The sequence below is a fragment of the Perna viridis genome, chromosome 4 (assembly GCF_037379345.1).
Source record: "Perna viridis isolate PV_CMFRI_1.1 ecotype Kerala chromosome 4, ASM3737934v1, whole genome shotgun sequence".
NCBI classification, from domain to species: domain Eukaryota; kingdom Metazoa; phylum Mollusca; class Bivalvia; order Mytilida; family Mytilidae; genus Perna; species Perna viridis.
This window is the reverse complement of record NC_142448.1, coordinates 21,441,521-21,463,135: the sequence shown is the minus strand read 5'-3', so window position 1 is coordinate 21,463,135 and position 21,615 is coordinate 21,441,521. Positions and strand designations below refer to the sequence as shown.

General features: G+C 32.1%; 1 long non-coding RNA gene across 1 annotated transcript; it reads left to right on the top strand.

Moving 5' to 3' along the window:
• The first annotated feature begins 2,412 nt into the window (after positions 1–2,412).
• Positions 2,413–21,406, top strand: LOC148619303 (uncharacterized). Its single transcript, XR_015921565.1, has 3 exons — positions 2,413–2,638; positions 18,438–18,520; positions 18,875–21,406. It is a non-coding gene; the product is annotated as an uncharacterized LOC148619303 (long non-coding RNA).
• Positions 21,407–21,615: the final 209 nt, after the last annotated feature.

Here is a 21,615-nt window from a genome sequence, read left to right as displayed (position 1 = left end):
ACCCCATATCTATATACAGCCATTGCCAGTTGTTTAATCTTGTTCCGGGTGTCGAACAATAGAGTCATCAAGGATACGAAAGAGTACGCAATCATATCAAGGGAACAAAGGTTTTAGCGGAAGTCACCCTATTTTAGAGCATGTCGCATTCGTGCCATTTCGGATGTTGAAAGTAAGCCGAAATCAGTGACAGAGAATATTTGACGATAAGCGACTTTGAAGACTTCAGTCTTTGGTTTTGTTTTTATAAATAAAATAAGGATTCTATTGCCAATGAGTTAACTCATTTTTTGCCCCCATAAAAAAGTGCAATTTTTGACAAATTTTCCAATTAGATATCCTTTCACTTAGTAAGGTGGTTGGATTTAGCTGTATAATAAAGCCAATTTACCCTGAAACATACTCATACCGTGTTCATTTTTTATTATAAATCTAACAAAATATGAGTGTGCGTGACTTATCGTTTAAGTTACAAACTAGGCACTAAAAATGTGAATAGTCATGTGCTTGGACAACCTTTACACAGAGCAATAATTATTTTAATGTTTAATGGAAACATAAATTTGCCATTTATAATAAGAAAAATCTTCTGAAGAATAATTACGCCACAGCCATTAATATGCAGTTGCCTTGACTTCAAGCAATCCTTCCTAACTTGAGGTAATTTTTTTCTGCTTTATTACCGTTCTTGATGTACTGAAAGCCTGTGCATCAATCAAAACCAGGTGATAAAATACGTATATATAGTCTCTTGGCATTTCGTACTTCAAATAAATACATCAATACCTCACAGGCGCATGTCAAGCGGGAATGTGTATGATTGACGGACGATCGTCTGCTGTTCTCATCAGAAACATCAGCAGCTTCGGTGGCAAGTGTTGACAGTTCCTAATCTAAAAACAATAAATGGAGTCAGCCTGAAGACAGACGTAGGGTAGTTGTTTGTTGTTGTTTCCAAATTAATGCACGGGAGTCGATGAGCCATCACTCAACACTGTATATTTTCACATGTGTTCTTGTCGGAAAACTGATTACTTGTAAGGCTAATTTGAAGGTTGCATTACTCTTTGTCAATACAAAAGTATTTTCCCATGAAAAAAATCATTTTGATCACATGGTGTAAACACATTATTATTTAAAATAGCATTTCTGGTTACTAGTTATACTTTTTTGTCATTTACATCTTTACGAAAATGTTTTGCCGATTGCTATCTTTTAATTGATCTATTTTCTGGTATGTAATCACTTTTTTCTCATTCGCTGAACGCAGAATTAAGAAAAAAATATTTTGTACCGTCTTTAGCATTATCAGACTTCTGGATCGTCAGCTGGTTTTCCTTAATTATTTAATGATTTGTCGATATTGGCACAAAATATAGAAAATTGTTTATTAAAATTACATTTCCTTCACACGTTATGAATATGTGCCTCGTAAATTTACATTAATGGGATCTGACAATAAATGTATTTTGTTTGGTAACGACGTATCTAGTTCATTATGTTTGAATGATTTGTATTGGTGCTTTTGTTCTCCTGATTTATGGCCTTTAAGATAAAGTTAAGTATTCGCTTTTCTGTCATCTATACGTGAATTGTTTTTATTCTTTGTCGATCGACGCAGAGCTAATTTACGGAATAATTTATTAGTCAGGTGTTAACAATAGGTTTTAAGGTTCTCTGTCAGGTAATCTTCTACCTGGCTAAGGCTAATCAGATTGAATCGTTCAGATACTATTCGACAAAAATCTATTAAAAAGACGAAATTACATCCAGTCAAGATATAAAGAGGCATTTCGTCTAATCATCTGGTTAATTTATCTATAGCCCTTTTTGTGATGGACCTATATATTTTGTTTATTGCTTTGAATGTGACCCCTATTATTCTAATGCAGTATGTGAGGAAATCAATGCCCTAACAGTCGATCAGTACTTCAAAGACATTATAGATTACGACACACCGCTATTTTTTTTTTCACAATTTAATCATGTTCAGTGTGGTTAATCATTTCATTACAAATGGACATGGGTCGTTCTTTAATTCTGACGAATAGCTATAGTGGATAATGGATACTTGATCTAATTTGTTATTTGTTAGATGTAATGAAAGAAATACAATGGCAATAATCGAAAATTTTGATTTGCCCACTCAACATTTGGCATGCATAAGATGTGGAATACAAAAAGTTCAAAAGACCCACAGAAGTGACTTCTTGTACCTATGATAGTATACACATTTTTTTATTTTTCCACCTTGCATACCACTTTCACATGACAAGATCAATTCTGTGTGATCTTTTTCACCAATGTGTCTATACAATATAGGGGACTAGAAGACGCTAAGCTAGTATTATGTACTAGTATTACTGTCGTACCTGTGATCTGCACGTGGACTTACATTTACCGTCAAACATGCTTCATTCAGCCTTTGTTGATATCATCATTACAGAAGTTTTATGGTCGTCATCACAATTTGGATGACTGATATGAAGATTTTTTTATATCTTATAAGCAAGATATCTACTGTTAGACGTCTTAACTGATTGTCAACTCATCGAACTTAACACATACCGGACTTTACCCATGTGAGGGGTGCCACTGTCGTGCTTATCCCTTTTAAGCACCTGATTGTCTCCCCCAGGTGGGTGTTCTAATTGCAACTGCTTGATTTTGTGTGTGTATTGTTACTTTCATTTTCTTCAGTTTTTATATGTAATTGTATTTTGTCCCGTTTGTTTTATTGGGTTAGTAGATTGTCTCTGTTTCCTGATTTCGCATTGACCATGTACTCGGATTTTGGTGTCTATGAAGTGTCCTTCTATTTTGATGTTCCGATATATATTTTGCTACAATGTCGTCCGTATATGCGTCTCTAGGTAGTCTAAATTTTAGTAATTTTAAAGCACGATTGCATCAACTTAACAAAATGATAAAGTTTGAAGTATGGAAGTAACGATATGAAGCGACATTTTGACTGTCAAATTTACAAACTATGTTTTATGTCAAAGAAAAACTATTGACCAAACTAAACAACAAACGCGATGATTCTTCATTCCGTATTTTCAACTTTCCTTTCATCTGTGGCAACATTCCTTCATCACCTGCGTATGGGGTTTTCATATCATAACTCATACGTTATGCCAGAGCTTGCCGTACCGCGCTAGACTTCTACAATTTTAAACTTCTGGAACAGGGTTATGTTGCTACAAGATTGACTGATGAGCAACTTGGCAGGTGGTTTTAGAAAAACAGAGGACGCTTAGCCTACCATGCACACAGTTTTTATTGGAGTCAGACTTGCCCATTAACTTTTGTTGCTTTGTACGTATTTTTTTTTGGTTATTTTATGTTCTTTGTTATGGGTGTCTGTTTTCCCTGTCTAATCTTTGTTCCTGAATTACATATTTTTAATTTTCGAATGTTCCTTTGAATATTATTACACACTTGAGAAAAATATTTTCATAATCCTGTGGTACAATTGAACAAATTACATTTCATACTTACAGATTAATTTACAGTTTATAGTAAGCAAAAATTGATCTATTAGTTAACTTCAATTTTGATGCAAACTATGCAAACTAGCTTGCTAGAGTTGTCGCCTTTGTTGATAAATTATGTTCAATGATCCATGCAACAAGTTATATTATCAGTAAAATCAACATAATACGTGCCATTGGACAACAGTTTGCTGAGGTTTAACAGTCAGTTTTGTTTTGTTTATGACGTCCTTAGTTTGACGACTGTAGATAAAAAGCCCCAACAAAACAGCTGCTCGTACATAAAATTAATTGGAAGAATGTAAATCACCAATATGTTCCGAATCATTTTAAGTAGATTGGCTTCTGTCTTCGCTTGTATCTATTAACATGTCAGGAAAGTTGTAATCTTGATACAAAAACTAATGAATATTTGATAAATGACTGCAATACACACCAATATGGCAGTTACACCAGCAATAAAAGCCATTCCTTTCATTTCAATACTGGCTGACTTTCAACTCCGATTATATTTACTGCCAATGTACCATTTCATTCCTGTTATCTTGACAACAGCGTAGGGATATATCGGGACTAATTTCAGATATGGCGGTCTTCGATGCCAACCCCATAGATAACTTATTTGCAATTTGTTTAAAAGATTGTGATTTATTTCGCTCTGTAACGTGATTGTTTTGCTCTATAACTAGTACTTCACATCGAAAGCAATTGTGTTTAGTGATTACAATTGTCAGAGGTTGCAAGATGGATTTTCTCTCGTGTTTTAATCAGAGCTCCGTTTTGTGTGGTAACGACCACTAATTGCTTGAGTATCACTAAAAGATCAACACGAAAAGAATAAAGCCTAACCTTTGGCGTTTTGTCTGACAGTATTATCATACTTGATTAGAAGTTCGTCTCAGTAGAAGATTAATAAGGTCAGTTAAAACATTGATATGTTTAAAATATGCATATTAATCTTTTAACATGGTTCTTTTAAATCCTTCTCAAGTAAAGTTAGATAAGTTGAATTTAAAGATAAATAGTATTCTACAACTTTAATGCATAAAAAACTTAAAATAATGACAATAAATGTACATTTAGTTTCTCTTCACATCTTTTACTACATTCTCCATAAAGGTTTAAGTATAGAAATCAGAACTGTGATAAGAAAAAAAAACTCCTGTCAGGAATAGTGCAATTACAAAATTTTGAAAAAGTTCATCGTTTTCGTAAATTAAATGATTAAAGTGAACTTGAGAGGTTATCTACCTTACATTCTACCCGGATTGCCATGGCCACGACCAGAACACTAGATGTCGTGACAGTTATACATGGGTATATGAATTCGATCAAAGACAGACATATTGAATTACAGTATTATCAATCAAAAGACTGTTAGTAAGGGGTGGTCAAAACAAATTGAATACGACGTGATGACAGCCAGGTATTATTAAAATGACAACTCGTCTGATTTAGTACCGACTTCAAAGCTCTACCGACCAATTCGATAATAAGAGAGGATAAAAATGGCGTGTTAACTGTCAAAATTGACTATTGGTGATACCTTTACCTGTCATTATAATAATTACATATATTTATAGTAAAAACATACTATGAGCATTTACCTGTGTAAATGAGATGTAATAAGGATATTTTTGTAAAAAGAGAAAGATTGGGTGTAATTTGACACCTCGATGTAATTGAATTCTGCATACTTGGGAACAAAACTTGTATTATTATTCATTTCATTACGTGATATTAAGGAGACAAACTGTAAATAAATACTGACAAGTGAACAAAGTTAGGTAATCTAACTACTACTACTTCTCCTAAAGCATTTCACTCACCTGGAACATCGCTGTAAATTGCACCAGCAAATAAAAAAATCTTACGTCAGCAATGGTATACCTGTGAACAAGAAGACTGAAAATGCACTTAAATGTAAAAGCTTGTAACACACTGTTTAACAAAAGAAAACAATATCAGAACAACAAAAGTTATTAATCAGCCATAAGCTCAATATTGACGGTCTACTTTAAAAACCTACTGACCAGTGAGGTGCAAGCAAAAACTGAGGTAAATAATATAAACTATAAATATAATATAAAGCCTTAAATTCCGTATAACACATTTTTGGACGTTCTCTTTTCATTTCTTTTTCTATGCTATGATTATTATGAATATAATTATAAACTGATTACATCATCAGTAATTTAGTATGACACTTAAAATGTACTGCACATCCATAAATATAACTCTTTAGATTAGACTAGACCATATGAACACAACACCAATGCGTTGTTTTAACGTGACAGTATATGAGCACAGTGATACAAATAGCTTTATTCTACAAATGTAAAAATAATCATGTGTAAGGCGAAAAATTGCTGTTCATAATTTTAATCACAAAAGTTTGAAATGACAATGATGATGATAATGATGAAGTAAAAAGTGTTTTGTAGACACCGTTTTACTTCTTAATACCTTGTCTTTATTCATGACGAAAAACTGGGAATCGAAGAGATATTTTGTCCACTTTATCTGAAACCTTCTTGCATAAATCTAAATCGAATTTCAAGCAAGGCACTTTGAACTGGGGGAGATAATACAATTCTATTTCAAATAATATAACAAACAAACAAAAACAAACTATAACATAAAATGGAGACAGCATATTATAAATTTACAATGATCTGTTTATCTGGGACTGTGGGTCTTACAATCACAGACTAAAATGGTAATGCACATTATTACATGACAACTGCATTACAAAAATTAGTGCATTATTTGAATTGCAACGATGACATTTGTTAGCTATTAGCGGAAGACATTTTACACCCAAATAAATATATTTTACATTACATCTATAATAAATGTATTTCAAAATAAGAAAAAAAAATTTTTTGATATAAAATGAATCTTTTTCCAATGTGCGGACGTGCGACGAAATGATTTGTTACTTATGAAAAAAGTAGAGGTACAATTACTCAATATGGATTTTAATAGGCCCAGATTATATCAAGTAAATTGAGGTTCTGTACAAGACAATTATATTTTAAGAAAGAAAATGGTTGACAATTAAAATTCCAGAGGTTTAAATGTGTCTTCACATACAAAGTGCACTTACGAAATAAATGAGTGTATTTTCCTTCTTTTTCACTCGTAGTCAATCTAAATATTTCAGTTGAATAAATCGCCATGGAGAACGATATCAACTTTCCCAAAGTAAGATAGAATTTTAAGTGTTTAAACAAATTAAACATTTGCAGTCCTTCGTGAGTTGTCTAATAAATCAAGTATTTAAGATAAATGATATCAAAATTGTCAATCTGCTTGTCACATCAAAGGATTACTAGTGTTGTTAGAGACTAAACAAGGCACATACACTGGCACTCTAGCTATACTTGCATTAAAACTACTGTTGACCTTCAGACAACAACTAACGTCATACTCCTTGGTCCAAAATTAAAATTTGATTTGTTTCTAAGCACTTGTAGATTGCCCCTATCAAGTTTAAGCATTTAAAATACCCATGTTAGATGTAAAAGAATTTAAAGTCGATTGCACACCATTTGCTTGTTTGAAAAGATTTTGAAAATAAAAGTGAACTCAACGACTGTACCAGCATTCTCTTCCCTAAGCTACTAGAAAAATTGCTAATTCATGGCAAATCATTGAGTATTGTCACTGTAATTAAGTCTGTCTTACTTCATGCATGCACTACAACTACATCTTTCTATAAAGATTTCCTTTTCTTGACAAACACGTTTTGAATTTAAGTCGATCTTCCTTTCAACATTTTAATGTATATCTATCCTAATACCCAGTTATTGTAGTTCTCTCATTTCTACTATAAACAAGCATATTTTTAGACTAAAATATCAAAATAATGAAGAAAAGTACATAGACATGCATTCGATGTTTGAAAATGTAGCAAATGCCCATAAAATCTATAACGTTTCTAAAATGAGTTCTTTTGAGAAAGGGGAAAGGTTTAAAAATGATTACTTGAGGGCTGACGTACAATGAATTCGGTGAAGTAGAATGCACCTATTCAATCTTTAAAAGAGTATAAAATACAAGCAAATGACAAAAGGTCGTATCTAATATGGAAATATCTCTTCTGATATTCACATCAATCGTCTAATGATTAGAACCTCAAAAGATACAAATTTATTATAAAAGCATTCCACCGAACAATGCGTTTGGGTCCTCATAAATCACTCATATCGAACAAATGCAATTTTCTCTGTGAAATGGTGAAATTGTTTTCAAAATAGCCAATTCCTAATTTTTTCAAAGAGTAATCTTCTATATGAGAAATGTAATCCACAATACTTGACGGAGACATAAAAGAAATGAATGACATTGTCGATATATGTTTATACTTAAGCAAGAGGACGTATGAATTTCCGTTGACAAATAAATGGAATCGGTGCAAATGAGCATACACAACTGTCGATACCGTATCAAATGGCTATAAATCACTCTCCTACTTAAAACAGTTCATAACAGCATTTTGTATACGAGAGATTTATCAAAAGTGAAAATATGATTTGCAGTTTTGACAAGATGGAGTATTTTTTGCCACAAGTGTATTAGAATATTGTATATAATTAATCATATTTCTTTCATGTGATCATTTTAGACTAATTCCATCAGTTTTATCCTGAACAGTGTCATGACTCATAATTAAGTTTTTCTGGTATTGATAAACAACAGTGAAATTGATAGCTTGACTAACATTTTATTACAAATACTTGTAAAGTTCTATATTTTTCAACATAAAAAACAAGTTTTTAATATTCAAAAAACACCCAATATAAATATCGGGAAGTAAAATTAATGGCAATGAATATGTGTTTCAAAAGGAGAAGAAATAAAAACGAATTTCCTTTTACCCGAAAGCGTTGATTAGATATACAAACTTTGAACCAAATTTTTTGTATTCTTGAACCATGGATAAAAATAAAACGATTATTAGCATAATATCACTATCTGAATTGAATTTTAAATTCGTAAGATCGAAAAATACACTGATTGTGTTTTATATAATACGTTACTGTTTTCGATGCAATATATTCTTCAAGGAAAGAAGCATATATATATTGAGTAATATCATGCAATTGTATCCAATAATAACGACTGTTAGGCCAATATTGGATACTGAAAAGTAAACGGATAGAGATGAATCCACCGTCAAATATCTTACAGTAAAGAACTAACCCTGACTTTCTCTTAATATGGTCACGTGAGCACTGCTTTCTCTTCATATTACAAATTTTATGTTCTAGTTTATACTTTTAGTTTATTTCAGTGTTATCATTTTCCTTTTTTAGAAGAGTAAATTTTATTTCATTTTTTTTTTCACCAGCATATATACTTTTCATGAAAAGCTTCGTTTTTTTAATGATATTCGATTATCGTTATTATGGACTGTTGTTTAATCGTTTGTCACATTCAAAAAGGGTTGTAAAAGTTAGTATATGATTTGTAGTGCTATCTGCAATATATAACTACATATTTACGTATTGATAATTTATCTATTTTGGAGAGGATAAATTCTTTCCTAATTTCGCCACAAGTTTGTAATGGCAAAAATGACATCGTCTTTTCACGTTAAAAATCATTTTTGAAAATATCTGTACGGTTAAGTACGAGAAAACCCTTTTATTTTTTTCTTTAACTCGTGGTAAAATGAAGAAACAATCTACGGGAGTTATGATAAAATCAGACAACTGTGTGGTCTCTTATTGACAGAGGAACGAATAAATTTGATTTTCATCTTAATAGTATGGCCATTTTAAATCTCCCATTTTTGTTCAGTGTAATAAACTAGCCATAAAGTGTCAAAGTGATTTGATTTATTCATTATTCATTACTTTATGATGAGGTGTAATAGATGGAGTTTGAATACTTGATCGGGGTATCAGTTCTGCTTCGGTTCATTGTCAACTTGTTACAGCTACCAGACAAACATAAATAAACTACCATTGTGCCATAGTCAGTAAATATTTTCCGCTTGATCACTCAACGACTTCTGATAAATATTATTTTTCTCAAAACTTATTTTCCCCCAAAAAAGCCTTATGCAAATCTCATGGCAACTCACTTGCTAGATGCTATTTTTAAAGCAGATAAAAATAACATCTAGGGATTAGATTTATTTTCCTTATGTACAAAACAGGACCAATCTGCTAAAGTACTTCACACGAGTCAGTAACTCCAATCAAACCTCTCCCTCAATCATTTCTACATTGAAGATGGTTTTATATTACAAAATACATTTTTATACAAGAGCTTTGTTGGTGGCCATGATGAGCTTCACACCATTATATAAAAAAGTAAGATGTTCAAAATCTCACATTAAAGACAGCGATCAGCCTGTTTAATGATCATAAAAACAGAAAACAACGCGTCTCCTCCCACTGTCAAAGTACGAGACCGCCTATCATATTCCAAATATTTGTCGTAGTACGGCCAGCGACGCATTGATTATAAAAAGGTACAATTTATCATACTTTATTATAACATTATCAATTAAAATTTGTGAATTTAGAAAGTAACAACAAACATATAATAAGACTGTGGAGACAATGACGTCATTAAAGTATATCTTTCACACTTAATTAGGCAATTTATTTTGTTTCAGTTTATCATTGTGTAACCTTTCCTATCAAAGTTTAAAAGCCATTTCCTTTGAAGTTTGACGTTAAAGATTTATAACCAATTCAAAGATAATATCTTTGTAGCCGAATTCTAAGATCCTTAATACCTTAGTTTACATATCAGTGGAAGTTTTAAGAACATAATTTATCAAACATTTTCATGGATATACCAAAGTTCTCGTTTACACAACACTTTAACTTGTAACCCGTTACTTTTTCAGTGATAAAAGACAGAAAACCCCTTACATAGTTAATATATCGTTGCACATGTCAGAACATGCAGATATGAATAAAACTACAAATAAAGCACGCTTTATTATTTTTTATTTTGCATGTTGATTTCCATAAAATCAAAATACGCAAACACCAATCATATAAAATTGAATAATTCGTATGTTACATACGTGTTTCTAGGAGCTAACATAAAGGGGAAAAAATGAAATTATTATGATGATAATAATAATAATCACCATCCTCATCTTAATTAAATCTTAATTCAACAAAGGTAACTCATATATCATACGCAGTTAATATCATTATAAAAAAAACAATAATTTGCATTAATAAAAAAACCAACAAAACAACAAAAAGTATTTACTAACATACATGTAGAATTTTCATTCATGCACGAAAATATATTGTTTATGTAAAAACATATTCGGAAAGGTTTCTTAATAAAATTTGACAATGAATGCTTACTTATATTGTACAGTGATGAAATAATTAGCACATTTCATCCAAAACTTCTAATTTATTTGAATCCTTTATATCATTTTGCAAGCTATTCCGAATTTTTCAACCAGAAAAGTGGCATATACACATCACTTAAAATGTCGTCAAGTCATGACGTCAATCTGATTCTTCTTTGGAAATTAATAGCTAATGTTTGGTCAGATTGGTAAATTTTATTAATCTTTCAGTTTTGATATAAAAAAAATAAAAGGTTTAACACGATGACTTTTATATTTCTTACAAAAATACTAAACGTTGTTGTTTAATACATATGTGGTCTAGGGCGCCGAACTTTGTACAGGCGGTGTTGCCATACATGTCAATGCGGTACAAATTCGAGTCCCACAGAGGGAACGACCAAAAATTTGCTTCACAAATTTGACAGTTCTAACGTCGTTGGGAATGTTTCAGGTCCTTCTATGCTCACGTTATCTTCCCTGTATCAATTTGATCCAATGGAGCAGTGTAGCGAAAAGAGTCGTCACATTCTGAAATTTACATTTATTAATTCGACACTCATTTACAATGACGCATTATAGGTCTAACATTTTAATAAATAGCTACTAAATTTTACTTTGAGAGGCGAAAAGAAAGAACGAGTTTTGAATAAATACCACAAAGAATTGTCAACAAGGTTCCTTGGAAAAATAACTAAAAGTTAACTTTTTAAAAAGAATATTGACGAAAAATTGTTACTTATCATTATGTATCCGTCTAACATCTTTATGTTAAGAGATAAATAGTTAAGAAATATTAAACTTATTAGCTGTTCTGCAAAACAAGAACATTAATTCAGAGGAAATCCAATATTCATGTGGTCGAAAGAGGGAAAATTTCGGTAACGAAAATTTTCTTCCATCAAAAATTGTTTAGTATGCCTAAGAGTGATCATTCAAAAAGATTATATCATGTATCAAAATAAGCATATTCGGTTCGACTATATTAAATAATATTATTGTGAAAGAGACATAGGACATTTTGGACTAAATATGAAAGATTATATAACTGAATGTGAAAATAATTATCTTTGACGTACTGCAAACAAATGTTTTGTTAATCAGTATTTATTACACTCCTATATAGACATTCATATTTCTTTCATTATTTATCTATTTATGTATAGTCATAATCGTATCATAATCGTATTTTATTTCCCATTTTAGATAATTCATATTTTGATTCTTTTGAAAATATTGTCTTAAAAACAGCATCTTTAGTGTTCTACTGTCTAGCAACTTTCATTGGAGATCAATGTATATGTATATGAAAATAAGTACAAAACTTGCAAAATAGCATACTTAGACATGTTTATTATAAGAGTAGATTTTTATCAAATATTTACACGTGGAAACTTTTCAAATAAGACTTTCGATTTTTTTGTGGATATTTTATTACGCGTATATATTACAAAGATGTATTTAATAATTTGTATTAGTAAGTGCATATATAGTTACGACACAATATGTCACCACTGTGACATCGCATTCAAGGGACCAATCAATCACGTAAACTAAATTGTCGCGAACGTTTTAATTTACAACACTGGTGACATTCGGGATAATGAATCCGTTTGTCAACGTCGCTTTTGACGCTGTAGACAAACGAGAAGTTCCAAAAGGTCGGTAAGTTTTAAGTCCAAGCAATCAATTGTCAACGAGAAATCAAAGACTACTTCAATTTCGGGTGATAGATTCCTTCATTACACATATTGGTTCATGGTAAAAGACATTGTAACATCAAAGATTGAACAGAAATGAATAACCCCAGTCCCATCGACTCCATTTAGCAAACACAAAAATCTAATTACATGACTAGAAAAGACTCGACATAATTTGACATGTCACTCCCATTGTCAAATGTGAAGTCAATTCAATTAATAACCACGTCCTATAAGGAATCATTTCATGTACAACTCATAACTATTAGAATAAGGAAATAGTATGACTGACTAAATTGTTAAATTACAGAAAAAAAAACTTTCTCTCTTTGGACGTGATTTATTTTATTTATAACTTCACTATACTATATATATATATATAACATTCGAGTTTCACATGGGATGATAATCAGCACGGTCATTTGAATTGAAATTTCGAAAAGCGCATGTAATTGATTAATAAATGTTTATATTCATATTATTCGTCCTTATTTTCTTTTATTTTTTTTAAATGGGCCCCACAATAGGCGTTTTATACGAAGCAGGAAAATTACGTGGTCGTTATTCAGTTTTGTTTACATATATTGATGAATTGTGTATATATATGTGTATAGAATTATTTTTTGTGATGTAGTTGTTTATTTATTTGTGTTGTATTCTATTGTTTTTATCTGCACATAAAATGTCATGTTATCTGAAATAATTATGTCCTATGATAGTTCTTAAAAACATAGGATCTTCCTAATGGTCTTTTATATATTTTATTGTACAAAAACATTAAAAAAATAGAAACAGAAATTGTGCCGCATTTGTCATTACGTGCTTGGTTTACAAGAGAATGTTTTGATTATTTCCTTCATTGTTATACAAAGAAACCTTAACTAATGTTTGTTTGTTTGTTGGGGTTTAACGTCCGAGCAGCAATATTTCAGCTATATTCAGACAATGAACATGAAATGAAAAAAAAGGATGGGTCACAAGGATAATAGGGTCGACAAATTTTGATTGCCACTGGAAAAAGGGGGGATGGGTAAGGTCGGGCAATTTAGCCTCCTGTGGCGGAGCGCAAAGGTTCCTACTCCTATCGAATACCACAGCAGGGTTCTTTAACGTGCGAGGAACGTGGCATTTTTTCCCAACACGGTGCACCACTTTGGTTTGCGGTCAGGTTTTCCGTATTATAGCCTGACAACCCCAGCATGCAACACGCCAGGGGTACCCCATTCCACCACCTGGGGCACACATCCCAGTTGCTCTGTGGGCAGAGCGCCTAGCCCCCGGCTAGGTTTCTGAGCACTATTTAGTCGCCTTATACGACAAGCGTAGCGCTGCTGCAGGCCTATTCTTTTAACACCCGGGCCTGCACGGGGCACCTTAACTAATGAATTGTACAATATGAAAGGCTGGAGTCTAGGACATAAGCCCCAAAAAGCCCCCTAAACAAATTATAATATTTTTGATAATAATTTTGATTTTCCAAAATTAATAAAAATTTCTAATGGAGAGCTTTTGCCCTAGGGGATGGCCTTTTGTCACGATGGGCTGATAAATGTATATAGTCGTTTTAATATTTAATTTTCATTGTTGTCAGTCAAAAAATCCACAATGAGAGATAACACTTTAAAAACTGATCTTTCATTAATTTCATTGTTTCATTTTAAATAATTTTAAACGCATTGTTTTCTTTGATTACGTATAATTAAAATGCAATCATTGGTATATAGGCTTCCTCTGACAAGTGATTTAAAACACGAAAACGTTACATTAAAAAAAAATCAATTTGAATCATTCCCGCATAGGTATAATTATATATTTGATTGGTCACACACACAAAACTTTACATTTTAAACTCATTCTTATGAATATATTATGAACAAGGTATGCATCTTTCATGTTATTGGTTTGAATAATCATGGATTAAAACTACTGCAATTGTATCCAAGGGAGATTATTTAAAGAAGAAATAATGTAATTACTTCATTCCAAAATATATAAATCATGTGGGAATTAAAGTGTCATAACTCCTATTCTTAACTTGTCAAAAATGATCAATTATATTTTGTGTTGAAAGAAAATTCCTTAAAGCTCCTGATGATTTGTCCAATATTCAGACTTAAAGATTGATTTTTACACAAAATGAGCTCTACGTATGATAAATTGAAATAAATTAAATGCTGCCATTTCTTTGAAGTTATCACAGAAAATTATTGTTCATCGTGGGTAGGCAAAATGACCAAAATAAACTTGAGTTGCAAGTTAACGATTTAATTTAGAAGAAAAATTCTTAAAATTTAAATGAATGCAAGGTATATTCTAAAATTAAGGATCTCTAGAAAAAATAAGAAGTTATTGGGGAATTAAAAGCGGAAAGGAGCAACAATGAAAATAAATTAAACAAGCCATGATCATGTGTAATCTGGACGGACGGACGAACGGACAAATAAACAGACAGGGGTAAATTAATATGCCCCGACTGTTTGTCACGGGGGCATAAAAATGACCAAAAACATTCACCAGAAACAACTTTGATATACTTAAGATAAAAGGAACAAAACATATGCTCAAAAATTCCAGAATTGATAAGGACAGCTGTACAAGCACTGACAAATTTAATAGCATCGACAATAGTATAGTCACATGTAGTAAATTTATTTAGCGGGGTAGGATAAAACAGTATTTTTAACTAACAATGTCAAGTTATATTTTTGTTTTGTTTTGAATGATGAAACCTGATGGTTTATGTCTATGATCAGAATGATAAACTACCACCAGTTAATAATCAAGTCTAGAGGAGTTAAACAAATCTGATCACGCAGAAACAAAACGGTAGCACCAATGACTCTACCCATAAATCATTTTAAAAAACTGGACACAACATCACCAAATCGATGTAAAAATTGACATGAATTTGCCCTAAAGATCAAAATTCCCATCTACAAAGTCAGAGACCGGACTGATTCAATTTAGATACTGGAAGAAATGTCCCTTGGAAAGCCATTATCGGGATCAATCAGCTGTACTGCAGAATTCACTGCGTTACATCAATTTAGCCTTGTTTTTGATTGATTGACAGTCCCATAATTTTGTGTGGTAATGGCGGTAAATCCGAATCACAGACTAAAATTGGTTTAAAGTAAAGTTATAAATCACAATGACTTTTGTTCTTTTGCTTAATTTAAGTTTAATTAGAACTGTGTTTTTAGAAATTCATTGTGCATTCAATTATCCATTTCATATAAAGAATGCGTTCGTCCAGTACATTCGTGAATAATTTAGGTTTAGTTTTTATCTGTATCTCGAATTGGTGCTCTGTATTTTAAAGATACTATAAGCATTATTAACGGTTATGGTTAACATGTATTAATACACAATGTAGTCTATGTCTGGCATTGATCGTCTGGCCTTCACAGTCGGTGCGTAAAATGTACTTTCCAGCAGTAATTTATAACATTAGAATCAAATTAATCACACAAAGTCATGCAGAGGTATATAGTTTATCTTTAATTTCAAAATGTGTGAAACAAAAACGAAACGTCAGTAGTAAACTGCTTGCATTCATCGTCCGTTATACTACAGTATAATCTGGGATGAGGTTCCATAACCAACACAACAGTTGGCAACTATAACTTTACTCATAGACGTCGGCATTTTAAATGTAAACTCAAGCAATGAGTTGTCTGAAATTACAATAAAGTTGACTGCACTTGTAAACCCTACTTAAAACTATCACTATATACCCCCATCTTGGCGAGTGGACGATAAAAATATCTGCTGTATTTAAAATGGTAGTACGATACTGCTTTACAGTCTTACAAGTGAAGAAAATCACATAAAATTAACCAACAAGAAATTCGTTTAAATTTATTTGAAGAAACCAAAACGAAATTTACCAGACTTGATAAATCCGCGTCTTTTTAAAGGAAGCTGCTCACGAACTTACCTACCCTTTCTGTAAACTATTTAACCTATCTTTGACATTAGGAGCTTTTCCATCTTCTTGGAAAATAGCAAACATGACTCCGGTCTATAAGAAGTGAGTACCAAGTGATATAGAACTATAGACCTATTTCTTTTTATTATGTGCCATGTCAAAATGCATAGAACGTTGTGTTTATAAATATATGCACAACTTTTTGTTAGGCAATGCTATCATTACACCGTACCAGTCTGGCTTCACTCGTGGCGATTCGTGTCGTGTGGGATAATAGCAATATAGGACTTATAAATAATATGATGAAGGTCAGACCGTTTAACGCCCCCGAAGAAACGTTAATTAAAAACAACTTTGATAATATTTGTCGGATCTGATTTGATATATTATACTTATAATCTTCAAGTACGGTTAAATTTTGTAAATGATATATATTTTTCCTTAAGCATTATACTAATTTCCATGGTCTGATATGTCTATTGGCCGAAATGTCCGTCATCCATATAGAATTATTGGTTATCATGGTCCGAAATGTCTTTGGGTTGAATCGTCCGGCACTGTTTAACATTCTGGTTATTATAATTTGCGAAACGTCTTAAAAGATTTACTTATTTAGTTTTAGTTTTCATTCTCTTTCATTTTGTATAATTTAATTATGTTTTATTACGATGATTCATTTTATCGAATTGATTCGTTTCGATTCTTTCTTTTATCGATTATTTTCGTTTCGTTCGTTTTTCATTTTTCAAGACCCGAGAATCATTGGAAAAATTGATGACGTAATTTTCGTAAACATCTGAGCGCCATTCTGTAGACTATAAGGCCAACCCTATCTTGGAAAAGCTATGATTCGATTAGTATTTAATTATCGAAACTAGTGTGGTAGTCTGTATTGTTATTTGTTTGTGTATTGTATAAAACTAATGTAAGAGTAATCAAGGGAACCAAAGTTATAGCGGTAATCAAAAGAATATAATCCAGGGACAAAGACCAGACATGGAAAGCAGACACACACAACAAAGAACATAAGGTAACTAAAATCATACAAGGTAACAAAAGTAAATGAGCAACTTGGACTCCACTAAAAACTGGGAGCATGGACCAGGTGCACCGGTAGGGTAAGTGTTATCACTTCTATTAAGTTGAGTGGCGCTAGCTGCCTGCTGTGTGGAATGACTAGTAACATTTCATTTCATTATTATATTGTAATTTGAATTTGGTTTTCGTTATGCTTGTTAATATCGTAACTTGCGTATTTGAGATTAGGTTTTATTCATTTAATATTGATCATTTGCTTACTAGTATGTACTTTAATTTCACAGGTGACCTGACATGATATGACCGCCTCTACAAGGTTCATTAGCTTCAAGTTTTTCTTACTTTAGGTTACTATCTTTTCTTCGTTTTTTTTCTGCTTGACCGGTCCCCAATTATCATTTTATTCTTATTGGTAATTTCTGTCACATGTTAGTTTTCCCGCTCGATTTCTTTTCGTTTGCCTGTGTGTGTCCTTACTCGTCACTTTTGAATTGGAACCTCTTCTGGTTAGACGTTCGCTGGAGTTGTCAAATTTGCAATTTATATAATTTCTATAGTTTTTACACCAGCGGTATACGGTTTGTTTTTTCTATTTCATTTATATAGTTTGTGTCTCAGTTGTAGTTTCAATTAGTTCGTTATCTGCTTAGAATTTATCCAGTTTTCATTATTATGGATTCACTATTTATGTGTCCCATTTCATTCATAACTAACGGTTTTGTTTAATTTGTCCGTACGCATTTTTCACCATTTTAAGCACGATTTATTTCTCATAGTGGCGACCAGCGTACGAGTGTTTAGCACGAGTGGTTTTCTTTTGAAATTAAATGAAAGGTCAAGTAGGATGTTTTGTTAAAACAACATTTATATGTCTGGGCTGTGTGGAATGCACAGGTTGAATTTCGTAGTTATATTGTTGTAATTTATTTGAACAGGGAACAGTGGCCTGTTCTTGTACACTATATAACTGCATGAGCTGATGTATGTTTTACGAAGAAACCTTTACATCTCATGTAGGGTAAGGATATTGGTGTATTTTATTTTTGTGCTTTGTTGAATTACTTTGGTTTCGTTACTTGCCTTAATAACGGTGATATTTGCTGGACATTTTCTTGCTATTACGATTTTACACATTTTTGGTTAATTGGTTAAACGTTTATTTTATTTCATTTTGATCAGATGAAGTTTAAGAGTATTTAAGCTGATTACCAGTATTTGTTTAATAAACTTTAAACATAACTCTTTTGCAGTCAGATATTTTTGGTAAACTATTTAGTACTTGACAAACTTCTGAGTATTACACTTTCGAAAAAGGGTTAATAAGTTTATTTTTGTACATTTGTATATATTAACTATAACCATTTCATTACAGGGTTTTCAACATTCTTCGTAAGAAAATAATCCAGAACCCTAGACTACACTAGCAAATATTTTCCGAGGCTGGTTTGGCTCTCAATCGCACATATACAAGTATACGCAAATTAAGCTGCCATTATGCTGTTTTTCACTCCTGAAAACGCAGGTACAAACCGGATATTGCTGCTTTTTCTTGCCATAAGGATACAGGACCAAGTTGATAACACAACCATAAACGCTCCCTTCGGGAGCGTAAAATCGAATCGGTTCAACTGGAGGCAGCCAGAATCGTGACGGGTGGCACAAAACTACCGTCTCTGCAGAAGCTCTACTAAGAGATTGGTTGTGAACGCTTAGCCACTAGACGTGAAGGGCATAAATTAGTTCTATTCCTTAAAATGGTTAATGGTATCGCACCGTTATATTTACAAAATATGGTTCCTAATCTTGTCGGCGACCTTCACAATCATAATACTCGTAAGGCTCATCTCATGTCCGAACCTCGAGTAAGAATTCAGTTCTTCGCCGATTATTTTTTTACCTTCTACTACTAAATCGTGGAATAATCTTCCTTCTGATATCCGTAACATCGAGTCTCCTTATGTTTTTAAAAACATGTATTTAAGAACACGAAGAAACGTCATATTTTTACACGAGTGACCGCAAAGAACATGTTCTACACGCTCGTCTACGTATGAATTGCTCCTCGCTCCGTGAACACCTATTCGATCGCAACCTGATCGATTCACCTAATTGCGCATGTGGAAATATTGAATCCACTTCCCATTACTTACTCAGATGCAACCGTTATACTCAGCTTAGACTCGGCACGTTTTCGTCTCTTCCCTTCCAGATTACTTTCGACGAATACACTCTACTTTTCGGCTCTGCTGATCTTTCAGATTATTTCAGATTATTAAAACAAACTATTATTTTTACAAGTCCACAAGTATATCATTGACAGCAAACGGTTCACTTGATATGCCCTTCAACTTCACACATTGTTTAAAAAATATTTAATATTATTTATATATTTAATATTGAATAATTAAATTATTCAATTTCTTTATAATTTTTTTGCTTTGTCTCCCTATTTGTTCTTCTTTCTACAATTTTAGTTCATTTTATATTCTTAAATTTGGTATTCCATACTACTTCAACACTATCCATTAACTTCTAGCAATTCATCGTTTTAGTAAATTCGTACACAGAGCATCTAACAATGTTATCAGATATTATATTTGTTATACTGTAAATGGAGATGGATTAATATAAGCTTTGCTTGTTTCTTGATCCAGTGTGTATTATTGTACTGTGTAAAATTCAAACAGAAATGTATTTGATTGAATAAATATGTTTAAACTAAAACGAAAATTTAAAATATACAAATCATTATAAATGGTCTTCGTCTCATATCAAGTGAGCTCTGAATTATGTAATATATGTACAAGTTTCCGCAAGCACAAATGTTTGTAGAAAACAAACGCTTCCTTCCTCTTCATATTTCATGATAGTGCTTAATTTATAATGAAACATTAGTTAATTAAGATTTATAAATTGTTCGTAAAATGATAAATGAATACGAAAATTTAAAGCATTTATCAAAATTTAGAAAATAATTCATAATCTGTAAAAACGTGTAGAGAATAAGAAGAACAAAGGCCATAAAGTTGCACTTTTGAGTCATTATTATATTTTACTTGCAAATGGCATCAAAATACGAAGACTTTAAAATTAACAGCTTTCTTGACAGAATAAAAATGGCTGCGTTTATCAACGTCATATCCTGCGTCTAAAGACAGAAGAAAGTTTCCGAAAGGTCAGAAAATGTTGCATAAATAAACATTATCTGTCAAATGAAATTGGTGGAGGTTTTATCCTCGCAGTTGATTAATGCATCAGTTGCACGAGATTTACAAAATATAATAACTAATCATCGAGGATTAATGGTGGTATTTTACGACTGCACGTTGTTTCCTTAATGACATACATCGGGAAACCCCTGACATAATAATGAATGGTGGTACTTATTAACAAAAAGAACCAGAAAACATTGAATTATTTCTATCAAAAAAGAATCACTACGTAGTGTTATATGAGCCACAAATGTTTAAATTCTAACTAGCCAAATCAAAATGTATAACCATGGCAACAACTTAGTATTTGACGATTAACCTAAAGGAAACTGAAACCTATAGTTTCTATGAATTCCAAAGTCTTTAGTCCGATCGATCATGGACTCACACTTCGTTGTGACGTAAGTTATGATACAAAAGACCCCGCTACCAAGAAACAGATCGGTTTTTTATGAATTAAAAGGATTTTTAGTGCAGTTTTAAAGAAATTCGGAGCGTGAAGTTGATCAGAAGATAGATAGAATTACGGACGCCGGAAACACGACTTTGGAGAACAGGATGATGAGTTTGAGTATAGCATGTTTTTCGTACGATATATTCACCGGGTTATTATGTAGAATACACATTGTAATTTTAATTATTATCGCTTCCAAACGTTGTAAAAATATCAAACCAAGAAAATCTTTACTGATAATCTTAATGAGGATTGTTTGTTTAGTTCATCCAAACAGAGCAACCAAGGATAAGCTCACTATCCATTGAAGAAATATACAAAACAAAGATTCAGATACTGTAATCAACAAAAACCAAATATATAAAACAAATAAGAACCTAAAATTCAAATTCAACCTAACAAGCCAACAGAATGGACCATCCTATACATTCTGTTAAGGCCTTGAAA